The 13,781-nt window shown below is 39.3% G+C and overlaps 1 long non-coding RNA gene across 1 annotated transcript in view; it reads left to right on the top strand.

Annotated features, from left to right (window-relative positions):
- LOC110260376 (uncharacterized) overlaps nucleotides 1-12,108 on the top strand; it is an 878,819-nt gene extending 866,711 nt beyond the window's left edge. Inside the window, exon 10 of the long non-coding RNA XR_014844693.1 lies at nucleotides 9,391-12,108. This is a non-coding gene — a long non-coding RNA (uncharacterized LOC110260376). The remainder of the gene's footprint in view (nucleotides 1-9,390) is intronic.
- Nucleotides 12,109-13,781: the final 1,673 nt, after the last annotated feature.

Raw genomic sequence — 13,781 nt, 5'->3', positions numbered from 1 at the left:
TGCCATGAGCTGTGGTGTAGGTCGCAGACATGGCTTGAATCCTGAGTTGCTGTGGCTGTGGCCTGTGGCCTGTGGCCTGTGGCCGGCAGCTTCAGCTCCAATTTGACCTCTAGCCTGGGAATTTCCATATGCTGCACCTGTAGTCCTAAAACAATGACAACAACAAAAACAGTTTACAAAACTGATACAAAAATAAATAGAAAAATTGAATAATCTCATCCTGTCAAAGAAATTGATTTCATATTTGAAGATCTTTCCACAGGGCAGTCTTTGAGCCAAGACAGTTTCACTGGTGAATATTTCCAGAGAGTTAATTAATAAGGAAGTAATACAGATTTCACACAAACTCTCCTAAAGAATTTTTAATTGTTAGTGCAATGAGACAAGAAAAAAAGAAAAGATGAAGGCGTTGCAAAGTAAGAATTAAGCAAACTGTCATTTGTCATAAATTACAAAATGTTAAACATAAAAATTCAAAAAAAATAACTTTTATAAATAAACTATTAGATTTATCCAATAAAATTAGTAGGGTCAATATATAAACACCAATTGTATTTCTACACACTCCTTAAACTTTTTTTAATAACATTAATAAAAATAGCATCAAAAACATCACAGTTATGGAAACAAATGTAACAAAATTATGTAAGACTTCTACACAGAAAATTATAAAATATTACTGAGATAACTTCAAGACCTGAGTTCATGGAGGAATATATCATGTACATGGGTTGGTGCAGAGATGTCAGTTTTCCCTATATTGATGCAACTCTAATCAAATTTTCAGCATGATTTTGTGTTTTAATTTTTGTGGGAAAATACGCCAAAATTCTAAAATTTATATGGAAATTCAAAAGACAGAGAGAATTAAGACAACTTTGAAGCAAAGATTATAAAGTTACCACTAATATAATGTAGTATATAGACAGAGATAGCCAATATATTGTTCAACAAAACTGAGTTTGAGTCCAGAAATAGATCACATGCACATAGTCCCTTAAAATTTGACAAAAAAGTGATACTGTAATCCAGTGGGGAAAGAATAGTCTTCATAATGAATTTTGTTCTTTCAACCGGATATTTCTATGAGGAAAATATTTATCCTAACTTTTTCCTTCTACCGAAAATATAAGTCAATAGCAGATGATTATAGATATAAATGGAAGGCTAAAATACAAACAGTTCTAAAAGATAATGTGAGAGAATTTTTTATGACTTCAGGGTAGGCAAAGATTGCTTAAACAATACATAAAATAACTAACTGAAAAAGGAAAAGATTGATACATTGAACTACATTTAAATTAAGAGCATCCATTTATCAAATACATCACAAAGTCACAAACACGATAGTTCCAAAATATATATCAAACAAAGAATTTATATGTGGAATATATAAAGAACTGCTACTCATCAATAAAGAAAGCACAAACCCGGAGTTCCCATTGTGGGGCAGTGGAAACAAATCCAACTAGGAACCATGAGATTGCAGGTTGGATCCCTGGCCTCGCTCAGGGGGTTAAGGATCCAGTATTGCCATGAGGTGTGGTGTTGGCCAGTAGCTATAGCTCCGATTATTAGACTCCTAGCCTGGGAACCTCCATATGCTGTGGGTGCAGCCCTTAAAAAAAAAAAAAAGCACAAACCAATAGAAAAATGAGCAAACCATTACCAAAAGGATATGCAAATGGAAATAAATATATGAAAACATGCTCAGCTTTAATAGTTATCAAGGACACATAAATTAAAACCACAATGGGATACCTATATATGTATACTTACTAGAACAGCTGAAATGTAAGGGACTAATTTGTCAAGGATTTGAAGGAACTGGAACTCTCATAATTGTTGATAGGTGTGTTAATTAGCACAACCACTTTGGAATTGACATTAACGAAAGTGGATCATAAATATACCTTATAATTCAGTAATTCTAGTTTTAGGGATGTATCCATGCAAATTACATGCACATGCATGCGAAAAGACAGACAAAAGAATGTTCCCAGCAGCACTATTTATAAGGGTGCAAACACTCAAGCATCTGTTGACAGTGAGATGTGTCAACTTAAAAAAACAAAAAGCAAGGAGTTCCTATCATGGTTCAGTGGAAACCAATCTGCCCTGCAACCATGAAGATGCAGGTTCAATCCCTGACCTTGCTTGGTGGGTTAAGGATACGGTGTTGCTATGGCTGTGGTATAGGCCACAGCTTCGATTTGACCCCTAGTATGGGAACCTCCATATGCCATGGGCGTGGCCCTAAAAAGACAAAAAACAAAAAACCCACAACATAAGAGCTGAGAGCTTATGTTATCCTTACTGAGGACTAAAGCCCAGGAGACAGCCTCTCAGTAGCTCTGAGGAAACTTTTCTGAAGAGGTGGGGGAGAAACAGGTTCATATATGCTAAAAGATTACTGCCAGTCACAAAGATCAGATATCTCAAGTTAATGATTTTACTGCTTTTCTATGTGTGGGAAGATAACAAGAATCTGGGTTTATTCAAATTCTTCCTGAGATATACATCTAACTATCTAAGGCCCCACTTGTCCAAAGCACAGACTGCTTCATTCTGTCATGGTCTTAACTTCCCTCAGAGCGTCAGGCAGTGACTGCAGCGGATTATGACTTAATTCTTATTGAACAGGCTGGTCAGCAATGCTCTTTGTTCTTCTTTGTTTGCAGGTGGAGAAATAAATTGTGACGTAGGCTTATAATGGAACACTAGAAAGCAAGGAAAATAAATGAAAGGTTTCCTCATGCACCACTGTAAATAAATTTCACAAACATAATACTGATCCCAGGAGCCAGGCACCAAAGAGAACAGTGCATTATTCCATTATATAAAGTTCCAAAAAGTAGGTAAAGTTAATCTATGGCGATGAAAGTCAGGATAGTAGTTTCTTTTGGAAAAGTATGTGAGGAGACCTTCCTTTGAGTGTGGTCATGGAGTGTTTCATGATATGGATAGTTTTACATGAATTTGTTGACATCATAAAAATTCATTAATCTGTGAACTCATGATACACCCACTTTACTGTATATAAGTAATACTTCAGTAGAAATGTTAAGAAGGGGTGTGAATTGATCCATCATATATAAATAAAAACTAGTTCAAAAAACAAAGAACCTAGAATGAGTGGTATTGTGAGATCTAGAGAGAGAGAAATTTCGAGAAGGAAAAGGGGGTTCCCGGTACCAGTTGCTCAAACATCAAGGAAAAAAGTCCTTGCCAGGAGGGCACTGGTGATGGTGTTGAGGAAGACATTGTCTCGATCTGGATATTGCATCCGTTTTTATGGGTTCCAGATTTAGGGTGTGATGGTCTCACTCTCACACAACCGTCTGATGCTCCAAATAAGGGATAAAGATTATGATAGCGTTTTCTCGGCATTGATCGGTACATTTTTGGGTTTTGTGGCATTTTTAGTGGAATTAACCAGTAAAATAATCCAATAGTTAATTTTTCCTTCACATAGACTCAGTTCTGGATTTAAAGGTATCCAACATACTTTGTAATTCTGGTAAATAGAATGAGTTTGGATGACTATTCTTCCTTTATGTGTGTTCATGAAGTCATAAAAGAGATGACTGCATTGCAATGCAGTACAAGTCAACCTGTTTGACTTCAGCGAACTTATTTTAGTTCTGTTTCCTTCTTTTCTAAGAGTAAAATTATAAGCGACCTTTACACTCAGCTGAGCAAATCTAAACCCATTACCAATGCAGTTAAGATGATAGTGATTGTTAGTTTGTTCCAGGAAGATCTCTCGGATGAGCCCTCAAACTCCAAAGCTCTTTATGCATGGACCCTTATCTCAAAATTTGTTCGTGCATGGAGTTCCCGTTGTGGCACAGTGGTTAACGAATCCGACTAGGAACCCTGAGGTAGCGGGTTCGGTCCCGCCCTTGCTCAGTGGGTTAAGGATCCGGCGTTGCGGTGAGCTGTGGTGTAGGTTGCAGACACGGCTCGGATCCCGCGTTGCTGTGGCCCTGGCGTAGGCCAGTGGCTACAGCTCCGATTCAACCCCTAGCCTGGGAACTTCCATATGCCACGGGAGCAGCCCAAGAAATAGCTAAAAAGACAAAAATAAAATAAAATAAAATAAAATAAAATAAGGAGAAATAAAGAATTTAAAAAAAAAAAATTTGTTCGTGCAGCAAAAGCTGTGGAGGGACCACCACCATGTCCTAAGAAGTTAAACACATTTACTGACCTTTGGTTAAACACATAAGTATCTCTTGAAAAAGTACTGAACACCTCAGGCAATGTTACTTTGTACTGTGCTCTCTATCTCCTTAATTATTTTGTTCTCTCAATGCCCACCTAATTTTCAAAAGTGGAGAGAGGAAGAGTGGATTTTTATCAGAGGATTTATGTGTTGTTATTATTCAAAAGTACTCAGTGCATGCTTTGAAACCAAATCACTGCAACAGGTTTTAAAAGGGGTGGGGGTGGGGTGATCCTAATTTGAATTACCCCGCTTCCTCCTTTTCAGACATAGGTGTCACGAACATGAAACTGAGCAGAGCCCTGTGAACTCCTCCTGGGTACAAAAGCCTTTCGGGCCCCCCAGTTCTTGTTTGGAGAGAAAAGGTTTCAGCCTCCTAGCCCTTCCCTGTGTTCCAGAGGGGGCAGATTCAAACAGCTGCCAACTAGGGAAAGGAGGGAATCTAGAAACAAAGAAAAAGCGGTCAAGAAACAATAGTGCAGTTATAAGATGGAGACTTAGTTCCTCCTCAAGGAATATAAGTAGCAAGTTGACACCTATCTCCGAGTCCTTCCGCCAGAACTAAAGCCCCCAGCCAGGTGGAAGGTGGTAACCTCAGACTGCGCATAAGCCCTGGACCCCAAATTGGCTGGAACCAGAAGACCGAGGATTTGGATTCCTGGAAGACCACCCTGTGACCTCACCACCAAGAAGTCAGAGAAAAGTCACACCTCCTGCAGCTCTCCCCCCAACTTTTACCTATAAAAACTCTTTCTGGAAAATTCTCAGGGGGACGTGGGTCTTTTGAGCATGAGATACCCTTTATCCTTGCTTGGCCCTAGCAGTAAATCTTTCTGTGCTTCTGTGCCCCAAACGCTAATGTTTCCTTTGTTTGGCCCCCCCTGGGTGTCAGGCACATAAACTTGGGTTCGGCAATGGATGAATGATGGTTGCTGATAGAAAACACATTACGGTACAATTTATTCACTAGTGTATTTAAGAGTACAATTTTAAAACTATGGACTCTGAGGTCATACAGATTTGAATTGGATTCTCAGTGCCATCACCCAATTATGTGACCTTGTACAAATTACTTAACATCCAAAGTCTCAATTTTTTATATGACAAATGGGAATAACAACCACCTTAAAAGTTGTTATAAAAAATTCACAATATAAGGTGTAAAAGCTTTTAGCGAAGTGTCAAAAATGTAATAAATGCTAAATAAATGGAAGCTATTCATGAGGTTTTAAAATTTATCTTCAAATACTTGAAATATTAAGAAATAATTCTTTCCCGAGACTGGCCAGGTATAAATTAATTCTATATGAAGAGCCAAGACCAAGCTCAAGGATCCTCTTCCATAGACACAAGTAACTGATAAATAATTGAATATCCGAAGGAGAAAAATGATACATATTAAGGCAGAGCTTACTAGATAACATCTGTGGGTAACCCTAAACCAGATGCTAAAAGGATTTTCTAGATAGTGCTCACAGTTTATGAAAATGAAATGCAGATGTATTTCAGTTGTTTTTCTTTCTTTGTCTTTTTAGGGCTGCGCTCAGTGACATATGGAGATTCCCAGGCTAGGGGTTCAGTTAGAGCTGTAGCTGCTGGCCTGTACCACAGCCACAGCCACAGCCACAGCAACGCCAGATCTGAGCTGTGCCTGCGACCTACACCACAGCTCACGGCAATGCCAGATCCTTAACCCACTGAGGGAGGCCAGGGATCGAACCCACACCTTCATGGATGCTAGTTGGGTTCACTGAGCCACAACGGGAACTCCCATTTCAGTTGTTCCTTTGTGTTTATTCCCTCCCACTGTTTTGAAAGCTCATGTGAGTTCTAATTATTTGTTGACCATTTTTCACGGGGGAAAAAGGAGACAGAATGAAAGAACAAAGAAAAAGGAGCATTCAAACTTAACCCAACCTGCCTCTATGTGACATTAATGTCTCAGCATTTCAGAGCCTTAGAATTTTACTTCATGTCCAGACCCCTTGATGTTGAAAGTGTGTCCGACGTCCAAGAAATGCCAGTTTTATGGGGTCATAGGTGGTATAACCTCACTACATCTAGAACAGAAATTGGATGAGGTGAAAGAGGCATTCTTCTGGTAGAGATGTGGAGGTACCAACCATACCCATTTGACTTATTCTGTGTTATTCACTTCTTGCGTCAATTTCCTTAATTTTACTTTATAACGATATTTGCAGAAAGACTAAAGATTACAGCTATTGTTCCTTTAGATTCATATCCAAATCACTTCTAAGTTTTCATTTTAGATTTTGCTGATGTTCTATGGAAAAGAAATAGTCAGGGGAAGCTTTCCGTATTTAAAAGAAATTGATGCACATACAAAAGAATGCATTTTCTCTACAAATATGCAACAGTGAAAAAAAGAGTAGCTAAGAAAATTAAATGAAATCTACTTTGGTACCACTAAGGATTTGATATAAAACTGAAGCACATGGGTTGCAGGTTAAAAAAAAAATTCCCAATTTAAATAGATATTACTTTCAGAAACTCACCTGATTATTTGGAGTCAGCTATACTGACAGAAAATTAAGAGAAGAAGCGCTGCATATGTTTGCTGACACCAATCAGCATCCACACATCACAGTTCATGAGAACCCACTGTTTATCTTGAAAATCTCTGCTTTCTGCTTTTGGTAACTTCTGTTTATTCTTTGCTCTATTCTTTTAATGTCTGAGAAAAAAAGAGGGGAAAGAAAGAAAAAGAAAGCACCCTATGAAAATATCTATTATTTTATTCCATTAAAAAACAGTTTAATGGAGTTCCCTTGTGGTGCATGAAGCAGGTTTGGAACCCAGCATTGTCACTGCTGTGGCATGGGTTCGACCCCTGACCCGGGAACTTTTACCCACTGCGGGCATGGACAACAAGCCAACAAATGGAAAAAAAACAAACACGCAAACAAAAAGCAGTTTGACTCTTTGTTTCTCTGATGCGACTGATCTGTTGGGTGTTCTGTCATTATGCAAATACAGAGCGCATGAGACGATGGTAGGGGCTGGTTGTCAAATGAGTAATCATTTAATAAGGAATTCATATGAGATCTAGACTAGCTTTTTCATAAACTGCCCTGCTGACTAGGGCCAAATCATTCACTCACTCATTCATTCAATAAACTAAGTGTTTAGGTGCACCAGACCTTGTATTCCAATATGACAATTTGGCCTGAGGTTCCTTGAGAGAAGGAACTTTTCTCTACCTTGGTATCTCTGGTACCTTGCTCATAACCTCATACTGACGATGAGTAAAGGTTTGTTATTGTTAATCTCATAATTACTTGCTATTACTGCTGCTGATGATGATATGCAAAGTAAGGCGGCACAATGGAATTCATCAAATCTCTGTATGTTTATGTACTTCTGAAGAATTTGTCTCTAAATGGAGTTTCTCGTCCCAGTGGCAAAGGAGAATCCGAATACATCCTTCAGATGGTAAGGCTTCATGAGGAAGAAGCTACATCATTTTCTAAGTTAAAGAAAAATTGCTAGCCCCACATTCTGGAAGTACTGCTGGCTCATTATATCAAACAATTTTGTGGTCCTTTTAATCACTGCTAAAATACTAACAGCTCTCGTTAATGCCTAGTCAATAAGCAGATTAAAACATAAATGCCACTAAATATGCTTTAAATATCAACCCCATTGAAATATTTCTAAGTTCTGTATCCTCTTAATATAATCCCCATTTGAAATTGAGAAGAAATGTCACCCATATGAGTTTCTTCAGAATTTAAGCTCTGATTATACAAGGAATTATGTACTATAGCTTTGGAAATCGGATAATTAAAGAAGCACCAGACTCTTTGTTGATGACATTTTTAAGCCTAGAAAGTTTTTCTCCATGCTACAGTCAAATTTTATTTTTAAGTGGTGTTGTACATACTGAGTACATTTCTAATCCCAACTAAAGCTGGCTACCTTAAGGAGTTCCCTGATGGCTCAGCAGTTTAAGGATCCAGCCTGGTCCTTGATGTGGCATGTGGATTTGATCCCTGGCCTGGGAACTTCCACATGCTGTGGGCACAGCAATAAATAAATAAAATAAATAAATAAATAAATGTATTTTTTAAAGAAATTAGCGACCTTAAGAGGGAAATGTGAAGAAAGGCAAAGATGCACAATCAAATCCAAGACCTTTCCCTACTGAGACCCACAGAGCTGCAACAAGGATATCTGCTTTGAGCAGATCTTAGTAGGGACAGGAGGAGAAGTGTAAAATTATAAAGCTAGAACCCTCACTTGCAAGGAAATAATTATTGTCTGTTAAAGAAACTGAATTGGGAGTTCCCGTCATGGCTCAGTGGTAACCAACCTGACTAGTATCCATGAGGACTCAGGTTTGATCCCTGGCCTCACTCAGCAGTGGATTAAGGATCCAGCATTACCATGAGCTGTGGTGTTGGTCACAGACACGGCTTGGATCCCACATTGCTGTGGCTGTGGTGCAGGCCTGCGCTTGTGGCTCCAATTCAACCCCTAGCCTGGGAAATTCCATGGGCCTTGAGTGAGGCTCTATAAAGCCAAAAAAAAAAAAAAGAAATTGAGTTACTTCAACATCACTTGATTGACCTTCTTCAAATTTTATTATTTTAGTCTCCATTTTCAAATGATGTGCAAGAAGTCTTTTGTTAAGACCCTGATTGTTTCTTGGGTGACTATAAATAAAAGTGACCCAAATACATGTTCACACCTGGTTCAGAGTAAGGGAAATTTGGCATCACTTTGTACTCTTATCAGTCTAATGACAATATTCGATTCCAATAACCACGGACTACGTATTACAAACTCCTAAAATACACATTTCACTGAGGTCTTTCAAATGTGCCATATTTGACTTCAGCTTAATAACCAATCTGCATATGTTGGCCAGGTTTTGCATCTTAGCGATGTACAATAAGCCTCCATTTTCTTAAAATTCTTAAAAACTCCGAAAAACTCCCTTTATTAAGGAAACACATGATCTACATATAATCTTATTAAAAGTCTAGACTCTGAATCCTAATATTTAAATCACCCATACTACTTTCCTTTGGGGGCCATGATTTTTATTTTCTCTCATACTACACTCTCCCCAACCAAATGTAGAAACGCAAGAATCATTTCTCCCTTAAAAAGGTGCAATTCCTCATTGTTCTTCACAGATCACTGTTGGAGGCGGAGGGCACCAGAGATCGTCTATTTTTTCGTTTTGCAAATGAAGAAACCGAAACACAGACATGTTAAGGATCTTGCTCCAAGTCGTACAGTGAGTGTCAGAACTTGGATTGTTTGTTGTATAACCTCAGGCCACCATTTAAATGGAAACTCTCCCGCTTGGAGGAGCTCCAGAAAGAGGAAGAGAAAACACCATTGGATGTGCAGGCCAAAGAACGTATCAGAGTGGGCAGGAGAAAGCAGAAACCCAACTCCGTGTCCCTTGCCATACTGGTTCCTGAGGGCTTCTGCTGTTCCAACAGGCACTTTTGCTAGCTTGCACCATGGCCCCATGTAGTCCGGGCAGTGGCCCTGATCATCGCTAAGGCACCTTCTGGAGCGATTTGACTGAATGCGTCAGACGGGGCTTTGGGAGTCTCCTGAAAGCTTTGACGTCTGGGATTTCTGAAACTGAATTAGCTGAACCTAAAAGCAACTCCAGAGGAAAGGTCACCCAGGTTTGGGTGAGAAATTCATGATTTGCAAATGTCAGCTGAGATTTGGATAAGCATCTGGCTTTTGGTTATACATCTGAAAATGAATAAACACTGAAATCTGGAGGATTCATACTCACTGGACCTAATCCACCCAGGATTTAACAGCCAGAAAAGAAATGCTGGTTATGGCATGGATTCCATAAACTTTTAAGTCAATTTACACACAAAAACAAAGAAGCACATATGTATATGTCTGTATACATATGTAAACATGTCTATACATAACCCACACACACAAATATGTGTATATTTCTACGCATTTCATGTATATATGCATGTAGGTTTGTGTGTGTGAGTGAGTGTGTGTGTGTGAGTGTGTGTGTGTTTAAATATTCCAAAACATTGGGCCAGTTGGCCATGCATCTAGTTTCTCTTGGAAAAGATTTGCTTCCTATCTAATAGAAATATACAATCTGGTTAAATGTTGCTGGTAAAATGTCTAACACATGGGTGAATTGAGATTGTGAACAAGTAGAGAATACTAAAGCAGCCTGATGTAGATAGACCCTTTGAAGGGAGGCCAGAAAACATTCCATTCCAAAGAGAGGATACGCGTCTATTGTTTCTCCAGCTGGCTAAGCAACTGCAGGGATGTTTCCTACTAAACAGCCTCATTAACATAAGCATAACTACAGGGTAAGTTTTCAAGCTCATTCCAAGTGAATTCAAAGGGGTGGGGGAAGAAAGATGCCATTAATATGCACAACTCATGCAGACAATGATATGAAGCTAATTCATTTCATCATATTATCACCATAGCATATTAACTTAAAAGAAATAATAAGACAACATGGAAATGTTTGCATATTAGAGCGAATTCTCCTTGTACCCTATTAGCACCATATCCTATTAGTATTGCATTAGGCTACCATGCTGCAATGCTAAAATGATGAAATCCCACTGTGAAAACTGATATTGAATTCTTGTAATGTTTCAGAATCATTTTTAGCACTGCATATAAATAATTCATGTGAGCAGATCTAATGAATTGATGGAAGAAAAAAAAAGCATCCCCTGGCATTGGGAGCATATTTATGAATGTAAAGTCACGAGCAAGTCGCTTCTCATGGAAGGTGGGCAGGGGCTGAAGTGTGACATCTATTCCAGAGCTGCTTATTAATATAATGAGGAATTCTAGGTCAAGTCCAGTTGAAATATTCCTGAAAGCACATTTCCTTTGAGGAAAGGTGGCACAGTATTGACTGGCACTCTCTTGTCCTTTTTGAATCTAGATTGTAGATCGACGGAGATAGGCACCCTTTGCTTCAAGACACGAGCTGCACAGAATCCAAATTTACCAAACTGAGAACCTAAGTGAACTGGTGTCTTTTAACTCCCAATGTCCTTGCCCAAACTTATCAGAAATGTTCCAATGATCTGATTCCTCATCTATCCGGAACCCTAGACTGTACACTCCTTGAAGTCAGGGGTCATAGTTTATCTAGATGTGTAACCCCATTCCCTAGCACAATGCATGGCCCTGGCTAGATGCTCAATAACCATTTGACTGAGCGGATGGATGAATGAACAAATATACTTATTCAATTCCAAAGATTCCAATTAAAAATTTGGAATGGGGGGGTGGATCATTTACGTTCACATCTGATTGTTTTGCTAAATTAAATCTTTATTTGTAAGGTGGAGTTCAGCCAAAGCAGTTTCAGTTTAGAAAGGCATTCTAATTCAATGGAATTCTTCCAGAGTTCGATGCAATTGTTTAAGTTCCTGCCTTAGATTAATGGCTTTTCGGTTTCTCATACCACATATTGCATATTGGTGTCAGTGCGCTTGCAGAGAAGTAATCCTGATGCAATTTCAACTCCCCAGGATGGAGATTTCCTGCAAAGAGAGCTGTCGTGGAAAGCGCGTTCCCCTATGTAGAAATATCGCTGGCAGTTACTGTGAATTGCAGGGCAGAAGCCAATGACCTGTTTTTGGTTCTCTGTGTAGCTGGCTTGTGGGCACTGTGATTCTTTGCTACTACTCTCTGGAGTTCACTACACTTAAACTCCAGATCCCTCATGGCCTATTTCCTGCATTCTGCTCAGCGGACAGATCACACATCGCCCCTAGTTCCAGGCCTTTTTTCCACACGGTTCCTTGTTTCAAAGCTAGAGAAACTAGGAAAGAATAACTAATAGATTTTCCTGGAAGAAAAAAAAAAAAAAACTGATTTTTTTTTTCTCTTTTTCATACCATAGAGAATATTCTAATGTGAGACAGAAGGCAACCATGTCATCTTTCAGGACCAGCCCTGCTGTGTTCACGTGCATGAACACACACACATACACACACACACTAGCTCTTTAACTCTGGTTGAGTGTTCACACAACTCTCAGGGTCATTTACCCAGAAGAGTAACTTTTTCTTTAGGTCAAAAGGCCGGAGAGTAAGTGAGAAACGTGGGCCTCTGAAACAAAGGCTCTGTGGAGAAAATGAAAAGTCATTTGTCCTCTGGTGGACAGCTCGCTACAGCAAAGCTGGGGCAGCCAGACCGTAGGAAGGGGCCCCCAAGGTGCCTTTTCATGCTTTTCTTAGCTTTGACTTCCCAAGGTTCTCTTTCGGTGGATTCAGAGTTCAGTGCTAAGGGAACTGAAGGCTCTTTTGTGTAGAGAGACAGTCATTGCCGGAAACAGAGGTCCAAAGAGAGGACAAGTGCTCCCACCTTTTTAGGTGACTTAACAAAACCGATGTTTTTCACTCTCTTCCCCATCCACTGAGGGGTTGCATGTAAGCTGACAGGTCAGGTTTGATCAGGCAGTCATATGTGAGTGGTTGGGAGATTTGTTGATAAGGCACAAGGAACAAAATGAAAATGAGGCAAGGTGGTATCCTTAAGCAACAATTTGTTCTGTTTCACTGGTAGATAGATTTGAATTACTCTGCTGTCTTTCCATGATTTGCAGATCACTGCAGGTAACCTGCTAAAGTTGTTTATAGGCTGTAAAATACAGGTCAGAAAAATCTAATGGTGAGGGCTCCAAGGCTCAGGTTTTCTCTTTTTTGTTTGAATAAATAGTATTGTCAGGGCATTTTCTCCTGTTTTTCCATTCCCAAGTATTTTGTTGAGCACCTGCCATGCATACTATGTATTCATTATCTTATTTCATTTCCATTTTACAGATTATGAAACTGAGGCTCAGAGAGGTTAAGTAACTTACTTGGGAGTGAGTGGAGAATAGATTCAAATCAAGGTTCATCTGATTCTACATCCTATGCTCTTAAGCCCTTTCTCAGAACACTAGCCGACAAGGCCTAAAAAACCACCAGAAGATCTAAAGTCTAAACCATGTAAAACACTGATGAAATAAATAGCAATTCCTCCTCTGGATGCTGCAAATGACTGGTCTCAGCCTGCACTGTTTCCATCATCCTGTAATGAAGTATTAAATGTATATAATAGATCCGAGGATTTCCTAGGTGTTCAGAGAGTCAGCTGGATCCCAGGTAAACTTATTCCCTTTCTTAGAAAGTGGCCCGCTATGGGGGAAATCATGGATTGACCGACTCAGATGAAAAAGTGCTCTCTATCTCAACTTTGGTGATGACTACATGTATGATTTTGAGCAAGTGTCTTTGTTTCTTTATATGCCTAATCTGTGAAACAGGGATGATACCTTATTCATAGAGTTGTGAAAAGCCAATGAGATAATCACCATGGCTGGTACCTAATGGTAAGCGGCCACCGTTACGTCTCTCTCCTCGCTTAGCTGGAAGCTGACACGGGTCCAAGCAGAGAAGATGTGTTTTCCCTACTCTGCCTAAAAACTCTCCAAAATCAGATGCATTTTTCCAGCCCAAAATGTAATCTTCACTAAGGTCTTAGGATTGGTAGAGGATTC

Source organism: Sus scrofa, chromosome 4, assembly GCF_054392235.1.
Source record: "Sus scrofa isolate SSC_HxYL_T2T_F1_AM1 chromosome 4, Sscrofa_HxYL_maternal_Yorkshire_Landrace_v2.0, whole genome shotgun sequence".
Lineage (NCBI taxonomy): Eukaryota > Metazoa > Chordata > Mammalia > Artiodactyla > Suidae > Sus > Sus scrofa.
The sequence above is the reverse complement of the archived record's forward strand: the minus strand, read 5'-3'. Positions and strand labels throughout refer to the sequence as shown.